This window comes from Bos mutus, chromosome 2 (assembly GCF_027580195.1).
Source record: "Bos mutus isolate GX-2022 chromosome 2, NWIPB_WYAK_1.1, whole genome shotgun sequence".
NCBI lineage: Eukaryota > Metazoa > Chordata > Mammalia > Artiodactyla > Bovidae > Bos > Bos mutus.
Window position 1 is genome coordinate 51,520,890 of NC_091618.1, and position 12,048 is coordinate 51,532,937.

General features: G+C 40.6%; 1 protein-coding gene across 9 annotated transcripts in view; it reads right to left on the bottom strand.

Moving 5' to 3' along the window:
* The window catches only part of SLC39A10 (solute carrier family 39 member 10), a 160,251-nt gene that overhangs the window by 61,641 nt on the left and 86,562 nt on the right, over positions 1 to 12,048 (bottom strand). The window contains exon 1 of one of the 9 annotated variants that reach the window (XM_070388886.1): positions 6,163 to 6,302. The exons of 7 other annotated variants lie outside the window; for them this stretch is intronic. The gene's annotated coding sequence lies outside the window, so the exon portion shown is untranslated. Of the gene's footprint in view, positions 1 to 6,162; positions 6,303 to 12,048 lie in introns of those variants that run through there. One more of the 9 variants, XM_005901208.2, reaches the window with a different exon arrangement.

Sequence of the window (12,048 nt, forward strand, 5' to 3'; positions counted from 1 at the left end):
GGGAAAATAAAACAACTGCTGAACCAACAAACAGTAGTCTTTTATCTGTTCACTAAGGAAGTTTACATTTTAGCCTTAATAAAACTTTCAAGTATGTGTGTTTAAGCAGAAATCTTCAGAGGAAAAGCTCTAAACATGTTTATATACAAATCATAAATTATATTGTAGATAATATTATATTTACGATGCACTTAAACATTTTTTCTTAAAATCTCTTTCAGTGATTTGATTTAGTGGATTTCCTTCTTCAGTTCTTTTTTTAAATTAATGATTATTTTCTCGAAAATAAACTTACCTATGCCGGTTGTTATTGTTGCTATATATATCAAATAATTCACCTTACTTGAAAAAATAAGAGTATGCTAATCTAAAACAAAAATCTTAACATATATATTCTAAACATTAACAAGTTATGAAGTCAGTTGAAATTCTACATTAAACAAGGTCCATGGAAATAGAAAACATAATCCTGTTGCTTTGCAACATACATTATATATAATACATGGTATCTGTTCTCAATTTTGTTGTAATTATGCATACAATTCTGTAATAATTACATTATAATTACATAAAATGTATTTCAAATATTACACTTTTACTGACCTCACTGATTTGCAAAGTAATAACATATCATATCTTACTCTAAATATCTTGATACAGTACATAAATCAATCTTTCCTTCATCATGAGGCTATGTTCTTCTACAACAAAGCACAAAGTATACTTATTCACATGTAAACAGAATAAAATAATGATTCACCTTCATGGCTGTATGAAATGTTAATGCAAAATCATGTGATAGCTTCTCTTTCGGCAGTAAAACATATATTATAAAGGGTAAATATAAACCATAACAGTTGTTGTTTAGTCACTAAGTCATGTCTGACTCTGGGACTCCATGGACTATAGCCTATCAGGCTGCTCTGTCCATGGGATTTCCCAGGCAAGAATACTGGAGTGGGTTACCGTTTCCCTCTCCAGGAGATCTTCCCAATACAGGGACTGAACTCCCTTCTCCTGCATTGGCAGGCGGATTCTTTACCACTGAGCCACCAGGAAAGTCTATAAATATAAAATCACAAAATCATATACGACTAACTCTTCCAAGACACCTGCTTCTTGGAAGAAAAGCTATGATTAACCCAGATAGCATATTAAAAAGCAAAGATATTGACAACAAAGGTCCATCTAGTCAAACCTATGGTTTTTCTAGAAGTCACATATGGATGTGAGAGTTGCACCATAAAGCTGAGCGCTGAAAAACTGATGCTTCTGAACTGAGGTGTTGGAGAAGACTCTTAAGGCTCCCTTGTACTGCTAACAGATCAAACCAGTCCATCCTAAAGGAAATCAGTCCTGAATATTCATTGGAAGGACTGATGCTGAAGCTCCAATACTTTGGCCACCTGATGCAAAGAACTGACTCACTGGAAAAGACCCTGCTTCAGGGAAAGATTGAAGGCAGGAGGAGAAGGGGACGACAGAGGATGAGATGGTTGGATGGCATCACCAACTTGACGGACATGAGATTGAACAAGTTCCAGGAGTTGGTGATGGACAGGGAAGCCTGGCATGCTGCAGTCCGTGGGGTTGCAAAGAGTCAGACATGACTGAGTGACTGAACTGAAAAATCTGAAACCATCATCCCATTCAATAATACCTTTTCACATGAAAAATCTAATACTAAAAATCTATTAAGAGTTTGACACTGTTATGTTCTATAATGTGCTGACAATAAATTATTGTGTTCTGAATATTAAACATGGTCTCTTAAACAGCTGAAAATAATTTCAATAATGCTATTGTTATTTAAACTTTACAATTTCAGTTAAAAATTGCCTCATATTTACTGACACACTTGAATATTCTGGCTATAGTAAATATTTGTTATGAATATTTGCTTATATATTTTGCTTATTTTGGAAAAACCTGTTTTGTGTGTGTGTGGTCTATTTAGAGAACTTACAGAAAATGAAAATGAAAAAAGTAGTTTGGAATACAGATAACTGGTATAACTTGACATTTTAATATAAGAGTTTACACAAATGACTACATGAAATCTTATGGTTATTAAAGGTCCTTGAGACTATTTTTCAAATGTCATTCTATAAAAGTCAAAGTTCCAAAAAACTTGAACTAAAAAATAAAGGCTATGTGATTTTAACATTTTCAGTACAGTAGAGGCAATACAGTTATATGGGACTAAGTTAAAAGAAGAAACCCAGAAGAAAGCAGAAGAAACCCAGACTGAAGTAACTGCTACTATTCATATACAAAGTTAATCTCAAAGATACATATTTAACATACAGCCCTCTTTCTGTCCGAAAAATTCCTCCAACATAATTTGCAAGAAAACAAGAACTTATACTGTTCAATCTCCATTCAAACTCACCCTCTATTTGAAACATTAGGATGAAAAGCAATAGCTTTTTAACAGTTCAAAATGACTCATAGCAACATTAACCAGCTGGAGGAAATCTCAAAGTAAACTATGTAAGTAGCACTAAAGAATCTAATTGCAACTTTAGTTTTGTTTTAGGCAAAGGTAAAGATGAAGGGAATGAAAACTTCAAGGGGAATCAAACACTAGGGGGCAGCATCAAACTGTTAGGACAAACCCGAACTCTTCAAACAGCTAAAGTTAGTATATTTTTAATAAGAATTACTGGTAATGAAAGATGACCTTATAGGTTATAAACCTGTTATAAAGCAAAATAACTAGCTGTTTTGATCACCTATACCTCTTTTCCATTTCCTACTGTATACTCTTTTGTAACTTGTAAGTTTAAAATACTACTAGTGATAGTCCTTTTTTGATATATACATACAAAAACATTTCCATTCTTGAGATAGCCACTACACAGATAAGGGCTGACATATAAAAATCCAAAGTATTTCCTTTGATTAGTACTGAATTTAAATTTTGTATCACTCAATTAACATTTTTAATTTGATTAAAGAGTTTTGTACATTCACTGGATAAGTTTTGTACATTCACTGTCACAAGTACTATTTGACAAAAAGCTATGGAGTATGTGCCCCTCAAGGAATTTAGTTTGGCAGAAAAAAGATATATGTAATTATAAGTTAGTAAATGCAAAATAAGAAATTCTATGGATTATTACATATGAATAATAGAATAACAATTGTATCCTCTTCAGCAGCCCAGTAGAAACCATTAAACCTCATTCTGGAATCAAGATAAAAAGTAGTCCTTCAACCACTAATGAACTGTAAGATTTGTATGTAGAAAAGAAGGTAAAATGAATCATCTGTAGCCCTTTGATTCATTACGTCATTTAAAGGTCACAGTAAACCATGAGATAGATTTTTCTGGTACTTCCAAGTTCACAGATAAAAGATTAAGATAAAGAAATTTGCTCAAGGCAACCAAACTAGTTAATAATGGATCAGTTTTCACTCCAAGCCCTACATTCTCTCCAATAGTGGCCAAAACAAGGGTCGAGGAAGTGGGGTAATAGAATGGTAACAACATAATTCTCTTTTAATTAAAAGTAAATAATCATTCCTGTTGTTGAATAATTACCCTTGTTATAACACCTATACCCTATATTCTTCATGCTGCTGCTGCTGCTAAGTCGCTTCAGTCGTGTCCGACTCTGTGTGACCCCACAGACAGTAGCCCACCAGGCTCCCCCATCCCTGGGATTCTCCAGGCAAGAACACTGGAGTGGGTTGCCATTTCCTTCTCCAATGCATGAATAAATCTGTTTAAAAATGAAAAGAAAACACCACTTAGAGAAGTACCTGCATACCAAACTGGAGGCCTCCTAAAAATGGCTTCAAATCAAGTGCTCAAAAAAGTGGAGGAAGTGTGTTGACTTTTAAGCTGTTAGTGGAATACAAATTAACATGAAGAATAAGTAAAGGCTGTTGTTTAATGGATAAGTTGTGTCCCGCTCTCTGTGACCCCATGGACTGTAGCCTGTCAGACTCCTCTGTCCATAGGATTTCCCAGGCAAAAATACTGGAGTGGGTTGCCATTTCCTTCTCCAGGGTATCTTCCTGACCAAGGGGTCAAACCCTTGTCTCCTGCATTGGCAGCCAATTTCTTCATCGCTGATCTACCTGGGAAGCAAAAAGTTATCAGGTGATATATTGACGTCGCCTCATAACTAACCACTCCTTCTAAAGTAGCACAAATTACACAGGGGTTATTAACCAGGGAGCTGTATATAAAATTCAGGTTTGAGAATCTGGATGCGGAAGAAGGATATATTGTAAAGTAACCTTAGTTATCCCTTCAGTTATAAATATAGGCCAAAAAAAAAAAAAAAAAAATCGGTTAATTTGCAGCACCTGACACTACTAATATAAATCATTCAAATTAAATTCTATATTTACAGTCCTCACTAGTTTGAAATTAGGCATTATGACCTGCCATTACTCTTGATATTTAATGCTTTACTAAAGCATGAATTCACCATTAATATTTAAAATGTTGGTAATTATATTTCAGTACAACTGGATTCTCCGGAATCTTATGTATTCCGTATACTTAAAATCACCATTCTGAACTTCACCATACAAAAGTTTAAAAGCTCCTCCAGTACATCATTCTTTTCTTCTAATCACTCATCACTGATAGATAATAAATTGATAATCCTCTTTCAAGTATTTAGTGCAGGTAGGGATGTGAGATAACTGGTATGGACCCAAGGTCTAGAACAAGAGACTGACTCAAGATGACTTAACATCTGCAGAATTAAGTCCTAACAAAAAACAGCACACAAGAATCTTCAGGCTTTCAATTGAATTACTACAATCAACTACATTTTAAATCTCCAGTTTTTCCAATATATTACTTGCTAGTTCTCAATTAGGTAAATTTAGATACCCGTCCAAAAAAAAAAAAAAACACACACACAAAAGGAACGTAAACTTGTCTCTTGCTCGTTTTGCTCCATCAAGAATGACTCAGTTCCTAGGTGAAACTAGAGAACTGAACGGCGTAAAAGACTTTAAAAAAAAGTCCACAGTATAACCTACCATCTTTTTAAATTATGTGCTTTAATGTTACTTTATTACTTAAAACAGGGATCTGAGCGAGGGACACTTCCAACTGAGGGCTGCGGATCCTGCGGAGATCTCTCTTCCTTGTGCCCGGCTCATAAAGACAGCCATGTGGACAGGCTCCCTCCCACGTGAACAGTTCTTTAGAGAAGCCACAGGAAGCCACATGTCGCCTGCGCCCTCACCAGGCCTGGGCACTCGGGGATCCCAAGGGAGAAGCAAGGAGTTCAGCAGATCCCTGGACCCGTAGAGGGGGCTACGAAGGTTCCCCGACGTAGTGCAGCCTGGTGGGCCCCCTAAGGTTCTCCGCCAAAGGGCTTTCACGAACAAAGCCCAGGCAGCCGCGCCACCTCCCGGCTCACCCGGCCTCGCCCACCGACCCAGCCCCACCCGAGCCCTCAGCTTCAGGGACCCCAGCTGGCTTCAGTATCAACTCCCCCGCGCCCCGCCTCGGCTTTTCGGTTGGTCGGGGAGAAAGTAAGCCCCCACGAGGCCTCCCGCGGTAGGAGCAGAGGCGCCACCGTCCGTTAGCCAGCCGGGCCGGAACAGCGGCGCCCAGGCTCCCTCCCGGGGATCCCGGTGACACACAGGAGGGGAGCACGCGAGGGGAAGAATCGGGGGCGTTCGCCGCCGCCTGTCTCCAAGCCTCTCCGAGACCGGACTGCGGACCCTCCCATTCTCGGGCCAACGCGTCCCTGCCTCCACCGGCCACGCCAACCTCGGCCCCTAACCGGCCGCGCGCAGCCCCCCAACCGCCGCCGCCTGCTCAGCGGTGACTCCCCCTCTCCCCGCACGGCTCCCCAGCCTCGGCAGGAGGCTGACTCCGGCGCGGGTGCCGCACGCGGGGCGGAGGCTCCCCGATCGCTAACCCGGCAGCAGCCCAGAGCGCACACGAGGAGCGGCGGTGCCCCACGCGCAGCCCACCGCGCGCTCTGCCCGGCTCGCCGCCGCCGCCGACTGCAGCAGCTGCGGGAAGCCCAGCGCCCCGATCCCCGAAGGACTCAGCCCCGACTCCCCGGTTCCTGTCTCCCTTTCCACCCCCCCGCCGTCCCGGGACTCGCAGTCTCCGCCGCGCACGGGGCCGGTTCTGGGGGAGGGAATGTAAACAAATCGGGGTTTTATAGTTACCTCACACTCGAGTGCCGTGTGCATCTCCTCTCCGCTCGGTACCAAACCCCGGCTGCACCAAATCGTGTATTCACCAAAGCCGTCTGCGCCAACTGCGTCGCGGAGACCCGCGCGTCGGACACCACGCTACGCTAGCGGCGTACACAGCCCACTCAAGTCCTTGCGCAGCCGCACCCCGTCCGCCTATGGGCGCTACGCTCCGGGCGTACACGCACCACCCAGCCATTCACTTCGAATAACGCAAATAGCGTAGGGGAACTGCCCCACTCGAGGATTCCACACGGACCGTGAGAGCAATAGGAAATTCGAGTCTACGCAAACTGCGGAGCTCCGCGGCTCCGCGCTAGTTTTGTTCCAAGAAAAGACGCCGCGGGGGAGTTGAGAAGGCTTCTCACGCATGCGTGGAGCGACCATTTACCCTCGCCTTTTCCCCGGGCTTTGCATGTCGGTTGCTGCCGCCCGCGGGAGGCGGACGAGTAAGGGAAGCTCTGAACGAAAACGCTTCAGCCAGGTTTCAGATTGATAAATTAAAATGTTTATCTGTACAGGAGTTAAACATCTACGTTAATTTAACCCTTCCCCTTTATTAAACTAACCTTTCAATCTCCGAGGGGAAAAAGGAACTAATACTATTTAGTGCTAAATGCGAGGTATTTTGCATAGTTCTCCCACCCCCACCTCCCAGTTTATTCTAAAGAGCACTTCCTGTGGGCCTTCCAAGCCTAAAAGAAAAAGTTGAATCCAGAGAGCTTGTCACCCACGTAGAGGAATTCTCGAGGCTTCTGACAACTTTCTAACCTCTTCCATTACCTCCCACTGCTTAATCGATTATTCTTAACACCCAATAGGAAAACCTCCGGATTCAGCCAAGCAATTCCAAGGACTCCTGATCATGTGCTCATTCTTGCTCCCATTGATTTGCTCACACCATACTTGACATGTGAATTGTTTCCTCCCCTCTTCAGGAGCAATTCACAGCCGGTACTTTCTTAAAAGGTGGCTGCCTTTACTCCATTACCCTGCCTTTTGGCATTTGATCTTCATGGTGAGACTTATCTATTCTGTCTGGTGTGTCTGATTCTGTATCCAGCCAGAGAGTTACAGGAATGCCTTACTGATATCTACCAGAGTGCATAAAACCATGATCAATAGTAATAGCAAGATTTACTCTGTGGCAAGTATTTCCTGTTTGCTCTACATGTGTATTAGTTTCATCCTCATAACACAAAGAAGTAGGTATTATCCTGCCCCAGGAAACTGAGACACGAGTAACTTGCCTAAGACCACTGAACAGGTAGGGAGGAGAGTTGAGATCCAAACCCAGTTAGGACTACATATTCTGGTATTCTGTATATTTAATGGAGGAAGATTGTTTTGTTTTTGTTTTGTGTCCCTATAAACAGTATCTTTTAGGTGCTCAGTAAAGGCCTACTGACTGCCAGGATACTCAGCTTCTCATATCCCTTTGTTTCTTTGAAAAAGCCAACCCATTGACCACCTCACTCCTGCAGGTTTTCACTGCTGCTATTAGGGAAAGGGAGAAGTCCTGAGGTTTAAAGAGATCAAGTCTGAGTACTAGCTTCAGGTCTCACCATTGTCACTAACTGTGGGAGGCAATGGCCATGGTCCTCAGATTCATGGATAAATTAAAGGAATTGGTCTAAATTTATTCCAAGTTTTTAGAGTTTATAAAATCAGAACAAAAGTCTTTAGGTTTCATAAAATCAATATAGAGTACTTCTTTTGGGTTCAGAGCATAAAAAGCTTCCAAATTATCTATCCTGATATTTTAAGGCTATAATTATTTTATTGAACATATTATTTCAGGAACTTTAAAGTATATGCAATATCTTTCTCCTAAGTTTCCATAAGGTAGAGCACTTACATTCCTGATATTAATATTTTAAGGTACTTACACCTTCACTGCTTTCTAAAAAGATCCAGAGATCAAATTGCCAACATCCACTGGATCATCGAAAAAGCAAGAGAGTTCCAGAAAAACATCTACTTCTGCTTTATTGACTATGCCAAAGCCTTTGACTGTGTGGATCACAAGAAACTGGGGAAAATCCTGAAAGAGATGGGAATACCAGACCACCTGACCTGCCTCTTGAGAAACCTGTATGCAGGTCAGGAAGCAACAGTTAGAACTGGACATGGAACAACAGACTGGTTGCTGGGGTACGTCAACGCTGTATATTGTCACCCTGCTTATCTAACTTCTATGCAGAGTACATCATGAGAAACACTGGGCTGGAAGAAGCACAAGCTGGAATCAAGATTGCTGGGAGAAATATCAATCACCTCAGATATGCAGATGACACCACCCTTATGGCAGAAAGCGAAGAAGAACTAAAGAGCCTGTTGATAAAAGTGAAAGAGGAGAGTGCAAAAGTTGGCTTAAGACTCAACATTCAGAAAACGAAGATCATGGCATCCGGTCCCATCACTTCATGGCAAATAGACGGGGAAACAGTGGAAACAGTGGCTGACTTTGTTTTGTTTTTTTGTTTTGGCTACAAAATCACTGCAGATGGTGATTGCAGCCATGAAATTAAAAGACGCTTACTCCTTGGAAGGAAGTTATGACCAACCTATACAGCATATTAAAAAGCAGAGACATTACTTTGCCAACAAAGGTTCGTCTAGTCAAGGCTATGGTTTTTCCTGTCGTCATATATGGATGTGAAAGTTGGACTATAAAAAAAGCTGAGCACCAAAGAATTGATGCTTTTGAACTGTGGTGTTGAAGAAGACTCTTGAGAGTCCCTTGGACTGCAAGGAGATCCAACCAGTCCACCCTAAAGGAGATCAGTCCTGGGTGTTCATTGGAAGGACTGATGTTGAAGCTGAAACTCCAATACTTTCACCACCTGATGCGAAGAGCTGACTCATTGGAAAAGACTGTGATGCTGGGAAAGACTGAGGGCAGGAAGAGAAGGAGATGACAGAGGATGAGACGGTTGGATGGCATCACTAACTCAATGAACATGAGTTTGGGTAAACTCTGGGAGTTGGTGATGGACAGGGAGGCTTGGCATGCTGCAGTTCATGGGCTTGAAAAGAGTTGGACACAACTGAGCGACTGAACTGAACTGAACTCTGCATAGAATTAAATAAGCAGAGTGACAATGTATACCCTTGACCTACTCCTTTTCCTATTTGGAACTAGTCTGTTGTTCCATGTCCAGTTCGAACTGTTGCTTCCTGACCTGCATATAGGTTTCTCAAGAGGCAGGTCAGGTGGTCTGGTATTCCCATCTCTTTCAGGATTTTCCCCAGTTTATTGTGATCCACACAGTCAAAGGCTTTGGCATAATCAATAAAGCAGAAGTAGATGTTTTTCTGGAACTCACTTGCTGTTTCAATGATCCAGTGGATTTTGCCAATTATGTATTTACAAGACTAATAATATCCAGCTGGTACACACAGGTACAGAGGACCGTTGACCAAATATACAAGTTACTCAATAACAGCTACAGCTGAATTGAATTCCACCATGATACTCATCCCTGTTCCAGCCCTTTCTCTCAGGATTCCCTAGACGTCCCACATTTTAGAAACTATAGAGTTAATGCCTGGCTAAGAAAGACGTCTATTTTAATTGGTAAGTCTTTATGCTCTATTAATTTTATATATTTTAAATATCATCTCACTCAGACATTCATATATGCTCAAGTATCAGCATATTGATTAGGGCAGGAGTTAGAGGAAAATTACTATGTAGGATAAATGACTGAGTTGCAAACCAGTATATTGCTTTCCCTGTTGGGAAAAGCAATCTCAGACAGTGATGTGTAGGCTTACTCAAAATCATCTGCTAAGGTAAACAATGAGAAGTGCAGCAAAATATCACTATAATGTTTTATTTTAATCAGTTGCGTATTCATATCAGTTTTAGGGAAAGGAATTTCTAATATGTTAGAATCATGGAACTTTCTGAAAGGTCAGACTTTTTTTTTTGCAGTTATCTCATTTGATTCATAAAGAAGCTCAACTGAACTATAAAAACAGTTTAGATGATTTGCAATATGTGGGGGGAAGAGAAAGTATTGAATTGTGTGTAAATGGTTGACCCTCATTTGCTTTGCTTCAGTCACAATTTTATTTCACATACCTAAAATTTCAAGCATGACCAATCTACCTTTGTGAAGCAAGAGATAATAAATCAATGGCTTTTTTTGCACCTCAGAGGGTTAGAAAAGAACCAGCTACAATAAATAAAGAAAATAAGAACCATGCTTCATACCTCAATTTTTAGCTGTGAATAAAGAAAATCTGTCATAAAACTTTTTTTCCCCTCTAGTAGAGGAGAAAATTGACAACATACACAACAAAATTAAGAGCCTTTAATTAAATTTATTAAAAATGTGAGTGCTTCTAAGAAATTAAGCCTTTCAAACTCAACAATTCTTTCCATGAATCAAAATTAGTAATAATCAAAGATAACATAAACTCCTTAAATCCATATTCAGTTTAAACTGATTTTTACATGACCAAAAATGTTTGGTTCAGACAAGTTTATACCTGAGAAGGAAGACTAAATTATATTGGTATATAGCCCTGATGTGGAGAGCACTAAGTACTAGGAATAGGTGTTAAGGAATTGGGAAAAGAAGATCTCAGGAATATGTTCTAAATCTAGACTCAAAATTAACAACTGCTTATTCAGTTTTAGAGACTCCACATTTTAGCCTGGAAATTAAGGCTTCAGCTTTAGATCTAAAGCCAGAGAAATATAAAAGGTATATTTCCCTCCTTGTTCTTTAAGGCCTGTAACATTCTGTGACACTAAGCATGTCAACGCTAGGGTCAGGATGGGAATTGAGGCCTGTGGGGTCATCTTTTTCTGATCCCTTGAGGAATTATGGCTCTATCTCATCTAAAGCCTTGCCATTCCTAAAGGGAAGATAAACAGACCCTCAGAACTTACATGGAAATTCTCAGAGAGAAACACAGAAGCCCTGTGTCTCTTTCTGAAAAGCAGGACTTATGAAATAGAGAAGGCCATCCTCTTCCAGAGAGCCCACCACTTTGAAAGGGTACACAAAGGCAGAGGGAAAGGCACCAGGGAGAAAGGCACCCTAGTGAGAAACACGTTTGATTGACGTGCCTGGCAAGTGAGATCATTTTAAGCTGGTAGGTTAATTCAATAAAATCAGTTTCAAGTTCTCTGCAGAAATAAAAATAGATTAGAGAAATGAAACAAAACGACAAGTCAAGCAACTCACCCAGCCAGGGTAGAAAATTAGGTTAAAAAATTTTTTTTCTTTTATATGCTTTGCCTAGATAATGCTAACAATAGACTTGCCAGATCCCTTAGTTTTAATTCACTGTGATACAAACAAAAGACCCTTAACATTAGATATCCCTACTGGGAGAAAGACAATAATGTAGAAGCTTAGAACCTCTGATTTCAGCCTCTGATTTGCGGTGACAAATCCTTTCAAAATAGGAATGAGACCTAGCCTAGGAGAAAGGGGAAGACCCACTCAGAAGAATAAACAAAAGCAAGAAGCTCAGTGCTAGAGCAAGGATATCAGGCCAATAACAGATTTGACCATGTGACAATGATGGAAAAGCTTCTCCCTCAAATCTACTCTATGGTCCTCACCAACCCCGGAATTCCACATTTAGAACTTCGTTCCTGGGCCTTGAAACCAAAGAGACTTTGAGGGAAGTTTACTACCATTTTATTACTTATCTAGTGAGAACATACTTTTTAAGGTCTTTACTGAAGAGAAAGTTTTTAAGAAGGGAGGAAATTTGATTATCCAGATTCTTATGGGTAGTGTGGTATAAAAAGCACAGGAGGAAAAACAGACATACTGCCAACTTCTCAATCTTGCTTCTAGCTACCTTGCTCACTCACAGAATACTAAAAAG